General features: G+C 38.2%; 1 non-coding gene across 1 annotated transcript; it reads left to right on the plus strand.

The window, feature by feature from the left end:
- Positions 1-5,104: 5,104 nt before the first annotated feature.
- On the plus strand, positions 5,105-5,241 carry LOC132236355 (small Cajal body-specific RNA 21). The gene has a single exon (XR_009453286.1). It is a non-coding gene; the product is annotated as a small Cajal body-specific RNA 21 (non-coding RNA).
- Positions 5,242-11,731: the final 6,490 nt, after the last annotated feature.

Here is an 11,731-nt window from a genome sequence, read left to right on the forward strand (position 1 = left end):
AGTTTTTTTTTCTCTTTATTTTTAGATTTTGTGAATATTTAAGAGCAACTTTTTGCAGTGTTCAGAGAAATGGTCAAGGAGCCCAGTTTGAAACATTTAGCAGAACCCCAATCAGCCACCATATCTTCAATGAAGTCTTCTCTGAATTACTAATTTTGTCTGCACATATCTATTTAGAAAATATTTCTCCCCTAGCTTTTCTTTCACTCAAGCTGTGGCATATATTTTTTGTAATATAATTATACTTGTATAATGAGTATAAATAAGTCATTAAGATTCACAAACATAATGCATAATTAATTGATGTGATTACAATAAGAAATGAGCACATATAATACATATTTGTATATAAATTTATTCAACCACATAGGCACTGCAAACATTAGAGTTAGTTAAGGTAGAGAGTTGTAAACCCACTTATTAATGCCTACAACCATACACAAGATATTACCAATGAAGAACTTCCTCATTCTAATTCTGCAAGTATAAAAAATTAGTAGTTTTGTAGGTGCCTTCTAATTTAAACAAATTTATAAAAAAGTATGATGATTTTGTGCAAGGAGGTAATACCTTAATTTTAGCCTGAGATTATTGCCAAATTCATAAATAGTTGGTGATTTCCTCATGATTTCCATTCTAATATTTATGTAAGTACAAATTATATTTCTTTCTTAAAGATATATGTATATCAAGGTAGTTTGGTAATTTTTAAGTAACTCTTTTTGTAAATTAACAAATGAATTTCTACATTCATTTTTTCATTCATTCATCTGTTCAAATATCTACTAGGTACTTGTGATGTGCTCGTGTGTGTGTCCAAATATATGTATGTGTATTAAAAGGTCTGGCTTCATAATGGTGAATATGGATAATATGATAAATATTTATCAAATTATTTTTTTCTTGCTTAAAACAATGAGATAAAACAGACCACTTAATACTTTACATCTAAAATCAATTTTTCTGTAAATACAATAACTCTTTTAAAAGAGTCATTAAATCATCTTGTAGAGTTTCTTAAACTTTAACAGGACAGACACTTAAGCAAATGAATCATTTCTGTAGTTTCCCAAAGTTTAAAAGGTTTACAGGAATCAAAGGCTATGCTTTTTCCACCTTATGTTATGTTACATATGCAAGTCTGGAATGGCCCATTCTCTCAAGACAAACAATTAAGTTTCTCATCCAAAATGTTGAGTACTTGAGACTTTCCATGTTTCTGCTATGGTTTCCTGACTCATACACCTCTTCTGGAAGAAGGAGAGACATTGCCTTACTAATAACAGTTCTATCAAACTGACTTATTTGACATTGCCTATTGGGTGGCTAGAATAATGCCCTTATGTACCTGACCCCATTACTAGATAGCTGACACTACTTGAGCCAGGGGCCCACCTGCTCCCTCCTTTTTAGTTAAGGCTCTCCTACCACTTCCTAAAATAATTCCCTGGATCCACTATGACATGTCTCTTGCCTGCTGCCAGAGAGATAAGCATTCCAAAGCCTGTCTAGACTTCTATCTGTCATTACTTCTAATGCACCCTGGAAAATATATCCCTCTTTCCAGCTTAGTTGAACCCTGGTTTTGACATTTTATAAAAAAAACACGTAGATGCAATCAAAGGTAAAAGATTATCACATACTATGTAACTCTGGGATAAATGTATGGGGGGGCGGGGTGTTAAGGCTTAGGTTATAGTGTCAGTCTGCCAGATTGACACCAAACACCACCACTTCCTAGCAGAGTGACTTTGGCAAAATTGCCTAAATATTCTGTATTTCAGTTTTCTCGTTGTTAGAAGAGATGTATAACAAAAACATTTACTTGATAGGATTAAATGTGCTTAAATACTGCCTGTACATAATAAAGGTTCAGTAACTCTTAGTGTTGTTATTATGTCCAGGGGTAATATTCAAAATATTTAACAACTGACATGATAAGAATGTGCTTACTAGGTTCCCAAGGTTACTGCCAAGGGTACCATCTCATCTTTTATTAATAAATATTAATCCTTAGTTATTTGTTACCTAGAATCCCACATAGCATTTGGATCTATTTTTCTTTGAACCCTGTTTTTCCCATTATGTAAAATAACAATTCTACAATACTATGCAATCCTGTGCATGGTTAGATAATTTCTTTTAAATATTGAAGAAAATGATGTGATATTCAACTCAGAAAGCACACATTTGGTTGTAGAGTGCCAAGACTTGTACATACTCAGAACAAGCATTCATAATAACCTCTGGAAGTGATAAGAGATGATCTCAGAACAAAAACTCTGAATGGAAATGCATTGTTTTCTGCTTCAATGCATTTGTGCCCTGGGATAACCAGAAATAATTATTGGAACAAGCCTCTTGTTAATAATAATTACACTTCGTTCTATGAAAACAAGAACAAACAGCAATTATCTATAATTTCTCATTTGCAAAACATTCTCATTATGCTAACACTTCTTGTCTGTTTTTGATATTATGTTCTGTGCATTGGAAAAAAAATCTACAGTTTTGAGTTGTTATTTTCAAATGTTTCAAACTCGACTGGACGAAGCCTGATGCAGGCTTAAATGATTCCTGTTTTAAGACTGAACAGCTTCTTTGGGTAGCTAGTTAGTGAGGAAATGGTCCTTTGGATTCCTTCAAAGAAGACAGGTTCATTAACCAAAATAAATGCACATTGTTTCTATATTAGCAAAAATTGGTTTAGGAAAAGAGACATAGAAATTAGCCTCATTGTCATTATGAATACAATAGATTCTTAGAAACTTAATATATATAAATGAGGAAGTATTTTTATTTTGCTACCTTATTACATGCTAATGTTTTCTTATATTACTACTTTGAATAATTCTTAATATTTTTTGTGTCAATAATTTTGTGTTTAGTATGAATATAGTAATTTTCATTTTTCTCCTATTTATGTGCATTGTTGCATATATCTTGATAGAATATAAGCTCTTTGAGGGAAATAATAATTTAATTCCAGTTTGCTTCTACTATTTTATTCAAATTAATGGTTTGATAGGAACTAAAAACTTTTATAACATGAGTGGCTATTTATCAAACAACCACTTGGTTCAGTGGATTGATAATTTTACCATACTGAGCACTAGTTTCCTCATCTCTAATGAAATGATAACAATACCCAATTCATATGGTTTCTGAGAGGCTTGAGTAAAATTAGGTGTGCGAAGCATTTGCCACATTATCTGGTAAAAAACTAAGTTCTTAATACATGACATGGTTTTATTATCACAACTAGAGGGTTAAACCTAAGTCACATTCTCCAATTTTATTTTTCTGGAAGACTAAATTGAATTAATTCTACCTGGTCCAATCTAAGGCAGATAGGGCCAACAAAGTTCCTTAAACAAGTTTTGGTTGCCTAAGTAGCACTACATAGACACAGTTCCCATTTGAAAGTGACTTCAGATTTGAGAAAATGGAGTCAAAATATGCTATTGGAATTATGGGTCAGGATTTCTATCTTAAAGCTATGTTAATTCTTTGAAGAATGATGCCAGTTTTGGGCTATTTTGCATGGTCCACACTGTTGACCTTCAGTCTTGGTATCTGTCAAAATAAAAATGTTGTATGTTGAGCTCTGAGTGAACCATATTTGTGTTCTCCCTGGAATTTAATTTCCAGAGCCAAATAACCTCAGGTAGTTTTCCAACTGATCAAAATAATTTTCAATAGTGTTGGCATGCTACCCAATTTGAAGGTGAGGTACTAACTAAAATAAAGCTAGCCAATATATTTAGTCACCTATTGAATTCCTGAAAAACAAAATGGTCTTTTAAATTTTTTTCTGTAACAAACCATTTTTTTTTTAAAGGAAAATAGGAGTTTGAATTAAGAGAGTCTCCTTTGGTGTTAATTGCTTGTTTTCTCAGAAAATGTAATGCTATAGCAGGATTTCTTATAATCCCCCCAAGATAAGACCATACTAAGAAAACTTAAAAATATTTATTGAGAATATAAATTTAAGGTACCCATAATGACCAGGGATGGTTCAGTTATAGTAAAACCTTGCTGTTTCAAATGGCCTGATAGGAACTACCATAAATTATAGGATACCTTAAAGAAAACACGTATTTTTCTTTCAAACATAGCCAGCAGATCAAAATAGCAATGAATACTGTGTCTAGTTAGTTGGTTTAAAAAAAGGTTTGAATGTGCATGTGCTGGGGGCCAGCCCCAGTGGTCCAGGGGTTCCCAAAGGTGTGGACGGAGTCCGCGAAGAATGATTTACACGGAGACAGCATTCAGAACTCTCTAGCTTTCCTTAGTCTCCATGGATCTTCCCTGTGCCTGGCTGAGGCCAGAGAGAAAGATATCCCAAGGCAAGCTGAGCCTTTATTTTATAGTGAGAGGTAAACAAGGTAGTGGTTACCAAAGTTACATTGTTCTTGTGAGTTTCACTTGTTTACACTGTTCTTGTGAGTTTCACTTGTTTACACCATGGCTATACTTCCTGCAGTTCCTCAGCCCATTAGCTTCCCAGATAAGATCTAGGGAGTGTTATAAGGTCAAGCCTAATTATGCTAAGAGGACTGTCCCCTCTAAGCTGGGAATTGTTTGTGACTTTGCCCACAGGTCAGTCCAAGGCTTAACCCTATATCAGCTCCCCACATGCATGCATTCAAATAATGCCAACAAATTGCCTTCAATATGTTCTAAGTTATCGACAGTTAGTAGAAACCATTTAGCCAAAATGCCTACACTGTTAAGGAGATACTATAGTAAGTCCTATTTTCATATATCCTGATTTAATAGAAATGATAGGTAAACACATCAATTTGTGCTTAGCGTTCTATCTTACAGAAAAACCAGAAAGTTCATTAAAAATGATCTCCACATTTAGAAACACAAATTTTCTGCCTCCAATACATTTTAAATACATTTTTAAAGCAAGAAGAAATATATATATACAAACACACACACACACACACACACACACATATATATATATATCACACATTTAAATTTCTATAAAATGTTTTCAAAGTTTGGAAACGATAATTTACTTTACTTAAAAGCTTTGTAGCCTCATCAGAGAAAAAAAAAGTATGTGTGCATTGAGAAAGCAAAGGTTCAGACGTATATTTTTCTACTCAAATAAAGAGTACCTAACCTTCCCTCAGACAAGCTGAGAGTAGAGAGGCCGGGCTTCCTTCCCCATGGGAGAGGTGGTTAAGAAAGGAGCCTCACCTAGACTGCCCTTGCCTCACATTAAAAAAAATAAATAAAGAGTACCTAGGCTTAAAAAATAAATACAGGTGAGTTTGTAAACTACCATATTAGTGACCATAATTATTGGGTGTGTGGTGGGGATGAAGAATTTTGCACTAATAAATGTGAATTATAGACAGACTAGGGGCCCAGTGCACGAAATTCGTGCACTGGGGGGGGGGGAGTGTCCCTCAGCCCAGCCTGCCCGCTCTCACATACTGGGAGCCCTCAGGCGTTGACCCCCATCACCCTCCAATCGCAGGATCGGCCCCTTGCCCAGGTCTGACACCTCTGGCCTAGGCGTCCGGCCCGGGCAGCGGGGACCCTCAGTTGCAGCGGCCCCGCTATCGTGGGCTTTGCTTTAGGCCCAGGCAAGGGACCCCTAGCTCCTGGGACTGCCAGCTTTGACCATGCCCAGCTCCCATCGCTGGCTCCACCCCTACTTCCTGCTATCACTGGCCAGGGCGGAAAAGGCACCTGATTCTCCGATCATGGCTGGGGGGCAGGGCAAAGGCGGCCCCAGGGCTGCCTTTGCCCTGCCCCCCAGCTCTTAGCTCCCCCCTGGGTTTCTGATCACTGTCAGTGGCAGGGGGCTTCTTCCTGCTTTCCCTTTCGCCTCCCTGCATTGTGCCTACATATGCAAATTAACCGCCATCTTGTTGGCAGTTAACTGCCAATCTTAGTTGGCAGTTAACTGCCAATCTTAGTTGGCAGTTAATTTGCATATAGCCCTGATTAGCCAATGAAAAGGGTAGCTCATACGCCAATTACCATTTTTCTCTTTTATTAGTGTTGATGTAGCAATATGACTCTACTATTATGCTATTACATATTCATCGTGGCGCCCTATTGGGGTTCTGCTTTTAGAGATAGTACAGGTCTCAATTACACACGCTTATTTGTAGAGTAATAATCCCACTGAAATATCATGGCTGGTGTTCCAACTGGAGAATTTGGAAGTTTGCTTTCAGTACTCAAATGGCCTCTCCCGTCCTCCATGGGAGAAGCTGCTTCCTGGCCACAGCCTGGACAGAGGTAGTCTTGGGGGATTGATACTGACTCAAACACGGCTCAGACCTTCAATGTGTTGAGGGCAGGTATTCTACACCTCATCTCACAAAAGCCTTGCAAAGAGCCCAATGACTTATAAGCAACCTCAGGTGCTGCTGCCATCCTCATTTTACAGAAAACCATGCTGCTTCTATTATATTGGTCACCACAAGGTTGACCAGACATATGACTGTATTAGTCACTTTGCCTGTGGCTTCCACCCTCCAATTCCTTATGGCCAAGGCAGGGCTCTCCTCCAACCGCAGGGGGTTGGGGGGAAATATATATATATTACAATTCCAGGCATTAGTGTATTACTGGTACATTTGTCTCAAGGGTGAAAAGAAACCAGAGCAAAACCCACCTAAGGATCTGGGAGTGTTTCTATTTCTGCTTTCTCTCTCTGGCCTGTGTTTTCTGTCCCCAAACTTAAGCTGTCAAAGTAAATCTGGACAATCTGGAAAATAGAGGACAGTGCTGAAACTGGAGATAAGTTTAAAACTTATGAAAAGTTAACCTCTAATACAGTTTGATAAATTTAAGTAAGCTTAAGTATAAATTGGAGTCACATGTCTAGTTCTCAGCCATGATTTTATAGTATTCAGCTAGGGACGAAATTTCATAAATTGGGAAAAGATGTAGTCAGTCCAATTAATAGTCCTGCCAATGACATATAGTAATCCTTAAACTTGTTCTCTGATTAAAATGACTAGGAAGTCTTATAAAATACGGAGTGACATATTTGCCAGTCTCACATTCGTTTGTCCTTGTTTTCCTTGACCACAACTCAGCCTGATATTTGGTAGCCAGAGCCATTGTGAGGCCTGAGATAAGGTAGTCCCTGGGGAACAACAACTAAATAGTAATTGAAACTCAAATTCTTTATATGAATTATGTCAGTAGCTAACACCTCTTATTAAATCTATGCATAAGGTAATATGGTTATCTCTACTTTCAGACTAGAGTTTAATGATCTTCACATCATATAAATTATAGATGTAGGATTTGGATTTAAACCCAGACAGGCTGACTCCAGAGTCCATGATCTTAAACTTTATATCACCTTGCCCTGGTAGGAAGGTAGAGTCTGACTAACTCACTGATGATGGGTTTATCCTCCCTTTGGAACTTACAATGACCTATTAATTGGGTGTCAAGGTCAGCCTTTTTGTGTTTTTCAAGATATCCCATTCTACCTTTAACATCTGCTTTTCAGATTTCTGTCAAACTATCATTTATGAATGTGTGTATATCAATACATATGTGTGTATATATGTATTGTACGTATTACTATATTAGCATATAGTAATACGCTAATTAGACCAAACAGCTGAATGACCTTCTGGACATCATTCCGGACGTCCTTCCTGATGAAGCCGTGGTGACAGAGGCCAAAGCAGAGGCAGTTAGGGGTGATCAGGAAGGCAGGTGAGAAGTTAGGGGTGATCAGGCAGGCAGACAAGTGGTTAGGGGCCATTAGGCAGGCAGACAAGCGAGCAGTTAGGAGCCAGTGGTCCCGGATTGCAAGAAGGTGCAGGTGGGGCTGAGGGACCACCCCTACATGTGTGAGTTCTGTGCACCAGGCCTCTAGTATGTATGTATGTATGTGTGAATCGGGCAGTCGGAAATCACTCTCACAATCCGGCACTGCTGGCTCCCAACTGCTTGCCTGCCTGCCTGCCTGATCATCCCCTAACCACTCCCCTGCCAGTCCGATTGCCCCTAATTGCCCTCCCTTGCCAGCCTGGTCGCCCCTAACTGCCCTCCCTGCAGGCCTGGTTCCCCCCAACTGCCCTCTCCTGCAGTCCTAATTGCCTCCAACTGCCCTCCCTGCAGGCCTGGTTCCCCCCAACTGTCCTCTCCTGCAGGCCTAATCGCCCCCAACTGCCCTCCCTTTCAGGCCTGGTCCCTCCCAACTGCTCGCCTCTGCTGGCCTGATCATCCACAACTGCCCTCCCCTGCCGGCCATCTTGTGGCAGCCATCTTGTGTCCACATGGGGTCGGCCATCTTTGACCACATGGGGGCGGCCATCTTGTGTGTTGGAGTGATGGTCAATTTGCATATTACCTTTTTATTAGATAGGGTGGACATTTAGATTGTTTCCATATCTTGGCTATTCTATATAATAAAAGCCTAATATGTAAATTGTCCCCTCGGGTGGTCATTCAGGAGATTGGGAGTTCGACTGGTCATTATGACATGCGCTGACCACCAGGGGGCGGCATGGAACATGGTGAGCGTCAGCAATGCGGCACTGGCAGTGGGCACTCAGGTGCTGGGTGCCTGCAAGGAGCCCACTCACACCCTTGCGGCCTCTATCGGATGAGCCGGGCCTCAGCCTTAGGGACCACAGGGGCCAGTCAGCTCCCCGTGGGTTTGCACAGGAGCCAGTTTGCAAGGCCGGCTGGGAGAGGGCATGCTGCCTGCCTGGCTTCTGTGTGGCACCACTGGGCAGCCCAGAGTCCCACGATGTACCCTGGCCTGTGGCGTCCGGCCGCACTCACAGCATCTCCACATGGGGATGCGGGTGCCGTGACTCAGGCCAAGGGGGACATGTAGGGGCCTGGGGGCCCAGGTGCTTCCCAGGGCCCAGAGGTCAGCTGGGACCTGCCCTTCCACACCAGATGCTCACACTTTGATCGCTGGCCTGGCCTAGGGACTGCACCTGTGCATGAATTTCATGCACTGGGCCTCTAGTTACAAATAATACTGTAATGAACATGGATGTGGGTATATCTTTTTGAGTTAGTGTTTACATTTTCTCTAGATAAAAACTCAGAAGTGAAATTGTTGGATCATATGGTAAAAGTTCTATTTTTAATTTTTTTTTAGGACACTCTACTGTTTTCCATAGTGGCTACACCAATTTGCATTCCCACCAACATTGCACAGAGGTTCCCTTTTCTCCACATCCTTGCCAGCTTTTTTATCTCTTGTCTTTTTGATGATAGAGATTCTAACAGATGTGAGGTGATACCTCATTGTGGTTTGATTTGCATTTCCCTGATGATTAGTGATGTTGAGTACATTCTCATGTACCTATTGACCATCTGCATGTCTTCTTTGGGCAAATGCCTATTCAGATTCTATGTCTATGTTTTATTAGGATTTTTTTTTGCTATTGAGTTCTACATTTTCTTAATCTAAGTACTTTTTCATTTTTTCTTTTTTTTAAAGCAACAGTGTCCTGATAGATACTTGGAAATTAAGGACCTTCTTAGTTTGATTATCCTATGACTTTCTTGTACAGATAGACATTTGAAGTTTAATTTAAAATATACAGTAGTGGACTTATGCACAATAAAATATTTTTCACAACAGCAATTATCTTGCTTTTAGAGCTTTATACCTTTAAGCTAACAGACAGTCTAAGTTTGTTTAATCTTAATTAAACTTTTCTCTCAAAATTAACTTGCTTGACTGGCAAATGAGTCCAAATGGTTTTTCCCTTTGGACTCGTACATACGTGAATTAGAATGTTGGATGTTTTGAATCCTTAAAGAGTAAAACACTTAAGCAGACAGTGTAGTTACACAATAATATCCATTCATCTGTATATTTCCTAGAGTAAGATGTTTCTATTACTTGGTGGTATCTTTGTATAGAAAGCAGAACAGCCTGTTGATATTGAGGAAAGGTATGGGTTACACTGGCCAAAACATTATTTTATTGCTTTGATATTAATTTACATTTCTGGCTTACTTTACATTTCAAAATTATATGGCATAACTTTACTGTTAAAATATTGGTTGTGAAAGGAAACATGGCAGACCAATAAGAGCACAAATGTAAGTGCTTAACACTACTTACTGAAACTAGAAATTTGTGATACTATTCCATTTCTCTGAAACAAAACTGTAGCTTCCAGAATTGTGTTGGATAAATCTCTGTTACAGACCTACCATTCCACACTAGTTCATCTGTCTGACTCTCACTGAGACACTTTCACGATGACATCCTTGTGTCCCTAAAATTTAGCTCAATGAGGTTATAAAGTTGCTATTAAATAAATACTAATGAATGGATAAATGTGTTTGTACATTTGATGAAAGTTACTAAAGCTACACGTATTGAGTTTTACTTCATCATTTTATGATTATATTGATTATCTGAATATGACATGTTACCCCAGACATACCACAATAAACAGTGATTAAAGAATGTTGATGCTGTTCATGACTTAAGGCTGATATTTTTTTCTTTGTTCCTGAAAAATTGTTTAACATAACCAACAGATTTACTGCATGAAATTCCACCAATACTTCCAAAGAAATTATAGAGAATTTAACAAAATCATTTTAAATCATTGGGAAATAAAAAATCATTTAAGAGCAGCAAACTTTATATATGTTGTTGTTATTGCATCAAATACATACATTAGTTTCTCAGGATTAATAGCTGGGTAATGTCAAGTTAGACTATCCAGGAATATGCATGCCTCCCAATTTGTTAATTTTTAAAAATAACCTTTAGTACAGCTTTTGTGTTGCCTCCATATAGGCCTTGGCTACCTACTAATTTTGCCAGTGGTATTTTGTGTAATTTTTTGCTATTGTTGATGGTATTTCTTATATTTTCTAAATACTATTTCTAGTATGCAATAAAGTAAATTATTTTGGTATAATTTTTGGTAACCAGATATCTTAGTAAACTTTATTCCAGGTATTCCTTTTGGGTAATTTGGATATTCAATAACATGCAAATACATATTTTTTTCCTTTCAAAGAGTGAGGTCTTTTCTTCCTGACTCTACCTTATTACATGGAATACAGGGGCTATAAATTCTGAAATATTTTTAAATAATAAAGATGAAAGGGAAAATTTTTGTCTTTTTTAACTTTAATAAAATTGAGTATTTCACTGTTAGGTGTGATATTGGATCTGAATTTGGTTAGACAATCCCTGTTATGATTAGGATGTATACACAGTAAGAATTTTTTTAAATGTTTTTGTTAATTTGAGAGAGAGAGGAATGGAGAGGGAGAGAGAAACATCTATGTGAGAAATATCAATTGTCTGCCTCCTGCACCCTGTATGGCCCCTACTGGGGATCAAGCCCACAATTTGACATGTGTCCTGACCAAGAATTGAAACAGCGACCTTTTGGTGCATGAGACGACACTCAACCAACTGAGCCACACCAGCCAGGGCCTAAGAATTTTTTTTTTAGTAAAGAATTTTATTAAATACTTTCAAATCAGCTCAAATGGTCATACAAAATTTTCTTTAAATTATGCTATGGTTAATCATATTGCAAGTGTCAAAATTAAATGTTCTTGCGTTCTAGTGCAGATTCTTCTTGGATAAGATACATCCTTCTTTTAATACATTGGTTAGTTCAATATGCTAGACCTTTTATTTACCATTTTTGTTTCCATGTTTATAATTGTTTTTGGTCTGAAGTCTTTCGATTTTGTGCTCTCTCACATTTTATCAGTGTAT

Source organism: Myotis daubentonii, chromosome 5, assembly GCF_963259705.1.
Source record: "Myotis daubentonii chromosome 5, mMyoDau2.1, whole genome shotgun sequence".
NCBI lineage: Eukaryota > Metazoa > Chordata > Mammalia > Chiroptera > Vespertilionidae > Myotis > Myotis daubentonii.